Source organism: Triticum dicoccoides, chromosome 2B, assembly GCF_002162155.2.
Source record: "Triticum dicoccoides isolate Atlit2015 ecotype Zavitan chromosome 2B, WEW_v2.0, whole genome shotgun sequence".
In the NCBI taxonomy this organism is placed as follows: Eukaryota; Viridiplantae; Streptophyta; class Magnoliopsida; order Poales; family Poaceae; genus Triticum; species Triticum dicoccoides.
The window spans coordinates 456916658-456922755 of record NC_041383.1 but is presented as its reverse complement, the minus strand read 5'-3'; the positions used below and the strand labels follow the sequence as shown (position 1 = coordinate 456922755).

The 6098-nt window shown below is 45.9% G+C and overlaps 1 long non-coding RNA gene across 2 annotated transcripts; it reads left to right on the top strand.

Moving 5' to 3' along the window:
- The first annotated feature begins 657 nt into the window (after positions 1-657).
- On the top strand, positions 658-2709 carry LOC119367829. 2 transcript variants are annotated; one of them, XR_005176447.1, is made up of 5 exons: positions 658-792; positions 875-1383; positions 1602-1736; positions 1869-2138; positions 2457-2709. It is a non-coding gene; the product is annotated as an uncharacterized LOC119367829 (long non-coding RNA). The 2 variants fall into 2 exon arrangements; XR_005176446.1 differs by having other exon boundaries at positions 1602-2138.
- Positions 2710-6098: the final 3389 nt, after the last annotated feature.

The following is a 6098-nucleotide window of genomic DNA, read 5'->3' as shown; positions in this document are numbered from 1 at the left end:
TCAATCAAAAAATATAACATATGCAATGTGTGTGAAATAGAGTCCTGGATATAACATATATATAGGGGGCGATCCACGAGAAGAGAGTGGAGGTATCACCGGCTTGAGGTGTCCATAGAATCGAAAAGAGGGATGATGTGTGTGTGTGCGCGCGCGATCGATAAAGAGTGCCATCGAATTTGTGTGTGCCCACGTCAAAGATATAGAGTGGCTGGCCTACTGAAACGTGAGAGGGGACATGTGCAGTTTGTCTCTGTGGCATGGATACCTACCTGCAGCGCTCGACTATCAGTGTGTGGTGGGGGAAAAGAGAGGTCCAATTAATTATAGAGGTACAATGGTTGGTATATGTGTGGAGGAGGAAAGAGTCCTACCACATTGAGAAACAGTATAATAAAGCTACCTACTAGCCCTCTCAGCGATTAGAGGTCGTCAGCCACCGTTCATATCTACGGACGAATCAGATCTTCGTGTCTCTGCCCAGCGCAGGAATTAGTTCCGCCGTCCCAGCCACAAGCAACACAGTCTCGCGGGCCGCTGCTCCGGGGATTGATCTACGGTCTCCGTCCGTAACCAGGCCTTGAGATAGAAGGCCCAGGTCCAGTCCAACGTGTAGAGGAGCGGGTCGTCCAGGTTTTCCGTCGGCAGCGCTATCCCCGGGCTGCTCCTCTTCTTCATAAAAAAGGGTTGCTCCAGTTCAAACAAAAAAAGGGCTGCTTCTCTGTTCCTCGACGCTGCGTCGCCGCCGTCCTTCGTCCCGGCGGTGAGCTTCTACAGAAGATATGCTTCGGCGTCGGTGCCCTCCGCTCGCACTCCACTCTTCCTCCACATGCCCCATGGTGGTCTCTTCCTTACTTTTTTTAATGTAGTGCAGCGTTCTTCCATGGCGGCTGCGGCGGCCGCACCTGCCGTCGGCGTCCATCTCCGACTGTCTTCCTCCTGCGTTCGCCTCCATGCCTTGCAGCTATGACGCACGTCCCTCCCCATTCCATACCTGAAACTGAAACTGCCGCCGCGCTGATGCGTAATTATCCTGTAATAATGGTGATAATTTGCGTCATCACAGTTTCCTGTTCTCCTTCATATATTGCCTCACGCCATCCCTTCCTTCCCGCCTTCCGTTCTCCCTCATATATATTACGCCTCCCACCATCTCTTTCTTCTTGTCTTCTTTGTCGTCTCTCACCTCCCGCTGTTGGACGGCCATGCCCGTTGCTTAGTTTCGTTCTTGCCAACCATCCATCTTCCTCCCTCTAATTATCCTTCATGTATTCATATCTACAAAACAGACATATTATTCCTCCTTGCATGTTTGTGGTGCTCCTTCGTTGGGGTTCCCCGGGGTGTGCGTCACACCCAATTGCAACAATGTCTGCTGGACAGGTGCCACTGCTGTGATATTCTTTCATATGGTTTGCATGGCCTTTTCATCTTCTTTGTTTTGTTTGTTACTGTGAGTTTAATTGTGCATTTTATTCCATCCGGGCACATCCATTTTGTCTGCTCCCTTTCTTTCTGATTGTTTCAGATTTCATATAATCTATCTATGGGATGTGCTGGACCTCAATAGAATAAAAATACCTAATTGTTCCTGATTACAGGCCCATGGAACCGATGAGTGCCAGGCACGTTGAGCTAGCAGTCCAAGAAGAGTCCTGCCCCAAAGTAAGCGGGCAAGGAAAGGATTAATGAACCACTTACTATATACAATTCGATTGGGCGACCAAAAAGAACGAGTATGTTAATTCACCTCTGCTTCTGCTACTTTACAGCCATATTTATCTTACACTTGACATACTCTTGTGTTTATGAACCACATACGAGAATACAATTGCCTATTTAGTTCACATCTCTTGGAGCTCATACAGACAAAAACATCATGACGCCCACAAGCGGATATGTATTATGTCCATCACTATCGGGATACCATCTCCATTTGTCGAGTACATGGTGGTCCTGATACATTCACAACTTTTACTTGCAATCCTAAATGGCCAGAAGTTGGTGAGGCACTTTGGATTTAACCTGGACAACACCCATCAGATCGGTTGACATTGTTAATAGGGTGTACAAAATGAAGCAAGACAACATAATTGATGACATTAAAAGAGGCAAGGTTTCTGGACCTGCTGTAGCAGGTACTTTTCTTTACAAAATTGCTTTTAAATCACGGATACTTCTCTGCCAAATAACACTCATCCTTCATTCTGTAGTGCTACACAGTACTGAATTCCAGAAATGAGGCTTCCCACATGTACACTGTCCTTGCTTAAAAACAAGAGTAAAATCGATTCACTTTCCATTATCTCTCTCTTATTAGTGCTGAGATACCTGATTTTGCTACTGATCCATTAGGATATGCGTTGGTAGTGTCAACTGATGGCATCATTCCTTCACCCAGTTTCCTTCGTACATAGGTGCTAATCTATGTTGCTTTTTTCGTGCGATTGTCTTAGGGATCATGATGTCGACTGCAGCGATGGATGGTGAGTAGTGGTAGTACACGATGCAGTGTCAATAGCTCTTCAAGGTGCGAAGGAGGAGCACCTGATCCAGTCCTCGCTACTCTTTCATTGTTCTATCTAAAGAAATTGCTTAGGGAATAAGACTCTTTGTTATCCAATAGCATGCTCCAAGTTATCTTCCAAGAGATGCGAACAATCCCCAAGTTATCTGTGTATTCCTGGCAATGTGTACACAGAATTTAGAAGGGAGAATCAGAAACACAATTCAAAATAATTTAATCATATCAAATCTTCTTTTACAGTAATAATCATATCAAATCTATTACCTCCGCAGCCATGGATCCTTCTTGCTTCATCTCACAATGACCCACACGGAACTTACGTCAGGTATGGCACCAAAGAGGCATAATAAAGAGCAAATGAGCGCCCAGTTTTGAGCTATTAATTACCAAGCAAAACTAATTGTAACTGAATCATTAACTTCCCACCACCCATTAAACTAACAATTATAGTTCGAACAGTAAATAAATTACAACCCTTCGCATTCATCTTAAATTAAATTAAGTAGTTTTATATGTTTTTTACAGAGTAAAACTAAGAGGAGGCAGCGATTGCTTTCACAGTATTTTACAGTATATAGTACAGTATAGGCCGTTCCAAGCCCATCCAATTGCATGTTCGGACAATTAAGGCCGGTTGTGAGGGACCATAAGATTAATCTATTGTTTTTTTCTACGAAACTAATGTCTAAATATGTAGAAATAATTGTTCCAAGGCTAAAAACCAAAAAACAAAACCTATATATTTTTTATTATAGGAAAAATCACTACACAACATAATCATCAAATTAAGGGTAAAGACCATCATTCTTACCATTTTTCCTAACTTAGCATGGAAGAGTGTTCGAAACTAGCATGTATATTTTCAAAAGCATCTCTACTATTGCATAAACTATGAACGGGCGCGGCAACGCGCGCCTATATGTTCTAGTGTATTAAGGAGATCGATCTGCCTCATGTATTAAGGGAGATCGATCGGCATCCATGCATATGTGCAGGAGAGGAATAAGGTTGGGAGAGAGACAGAGCTAGAGTGTTGGAGGGGGTGGTGGTGGAGTGGCGTCTCACAAATGGTGGGATAGGCTTGCTAGACAAACGGAGGGCACGGCCGCAATATCAATAAGAGAGGAGATGGCTGCTTGTTGTCTGTGCACGTGCGTGTGAGAGACGGGTCAGGAGGCATGCACGAATGATGAGGGGGGATGATGTGGCTGTGGTAAGCAGACATAACTACATAGGAAGATCAATCGCCCTTTGTTAGAGAAAGGAGAGACATAACTTGTGAGGTACGTGGATCGATGGGGGGGGGTAGTTAAAGTCGATCCAGGTATATGTTGGGAGATCGATCGGTATACATACATGTGTGTGTTAGAAGCAAACGAGGCATGAGGAGAAGGATAGAGATAGAGGGATGCATGTAGGAGGTGGTACGAGAGGCATACTATATCGAGCGGGGAGGAGTGTGCGAGTACGAGAATGATGAAAAAGAGTGGTGGCAGTGAGGCATGGACGGTGACAAGAGAAGAGGGAAAACTTGTGTTTGTGCTAGGCACACCTGGCTAGAGAGGCATATCGATCGATGTGTGCCGTAAATAAGGAGCTGGGGGGCCTACACACACTGTGGGTGAACGACCTAAAGTGAAAAGACGAATTTGCGCGATAGAGCTAGAGAATGCTGAGGGAGGGTGAGAGGGATGCGGGCGTGTGCATGCACAAGAGAAAGTTAGTGCTAGCTACAAAGATAAGAGGGTTGTGTGGGTGTAAAAGACGAATAGAGATCATGTATACTTCATTATAAAAAGCGAATTTAGATATTTGAAGAATTTATCATAGTGTTTTAAACCGACGCATGTGTGAATATATATAACGGTGATACACATGGTGTGTTTATGAACATGTTATACTACATTTAATATATTTTATCTCTACTCGTATAAGAAAACGGAGTTGTTGATGATGGTGTGCCTGCCATCCTGCATTATAGGCCGTCCGATTTATATCTGACGGATAGCAAGGAAACTATGATGGTTGAAGTTGGCAACAATCATGATTGTAGATTCTTATTGAAATAGAGAAACAAATTCAAATTTAGTTCGAATTGCAGTGGTAGTATAGACATTTCGAATGCACTAAAATGTTGGTATGAATAGGTTACATGCATTATACAGCAAGCGAAAAAATTTAATCGGACATAACATGGATTCATACTCCCTCCTTCCATCTATATAGGGTGTAATGAGATTTTTAAGACCGCCTTTGACTATTGACAAGATTAATAGTACATGACATGCACAATGTGAAAATTATATCATTGAAAGAACCTTTCACACACGAAGTTAACGGTGTGCTTTGTGTAAGTTGCATGTCATATATCATTGCTCTAATATTTGGTCAAAGTTAGCATCGAAAAATGCATTAGGCCCTATATAGATGGAAGGAGGGAGTAGCTTTAAATAGCACTTGTATAGTAAAACGGGGCAAGACTCTCTCTTTGTGTGGTGTGAATAGTTTTATTTTTTTCGTTTTCTTTTTGGTTGAGGGAAGTGCGAATTGATTTGGTACGTACAAGTACAATATTACTACACGTTAGGCTTGTCCCTAAAATTCAATCCACGTCTTGTTATATCCCAAAAATTCTGATATCGTGCTCCAAAAACTGGCGCCTTCACAACCTGCGCCTTGCTATCCCAAAATTACAACGCGCGCGAAAACTCCCTCCAGCCGCCAAATCCCGACATGCGAAATCCCCCTTCTAACCCTGAGCCGAAAGGGCTGCTAGTTCAAATTGGTGGGGGTACTTTTGTAACACACCCTACATTTTGGACAAGCGCATCCCTAAGTCATGCTTCACCCCCTCCCATCGCCCCCTTTTCGCCATTCGAAATCCCAGGCTGCCATAACCTCTCCGCTCCAGCCGCGAAACCCCACCCTCCTCCGTCCACCACGTCACCGCTGCCCAGCTGGAGCCTCTTCCCCGACGACGTCGTCCACCGCAACAGCTCGACGTCCCTCGTCCACCTCCCCGGATGAGGATTCATCGTCCATCTCGCCGTCCAGCCGGTTCAGCCGCCCCGTCCTCCACCTCCAAGGAGATGCTCCAACGATCGCCTCGTCTATCGCGGCTGCTCCATCCCCACAACGCCGCCTTAACCTGCTCCACCGGAACCGCAGCATCCTCATCGACTCCTTGGACGAAGCCGAGGCCTACTCGGCGCCACCAAAGAGGTTGTGCACTCATCGCATCGCACCTTCTCCTTAACTCGACCTCCCGGCGCCGACGGTGCTCCATCCCGCACCCCCATGGAGCGGCTACCTTGAAGCCGGCGCCGCGGGCGACATCTCCACGACGGCTCTCCCCCAGTGCGAGGCCCCTTCGGCGGTGGCGGCCATACCAGCCGGATCTGCTGCTGCTGCTCTGGCTCTCGCTCACTCGCTCGCGTTGCTGCTGCTGCTCTGGCTCTCGCTTGATCGCTCGCTCACCCAACTGCTGCTGCTGCTCTCCCCCTCGCTCGTGTTGTTGCTCTGCTCTGATTAAGCCACACTTCAGTCGACTGAATCGACTTTTGGGTCAGTC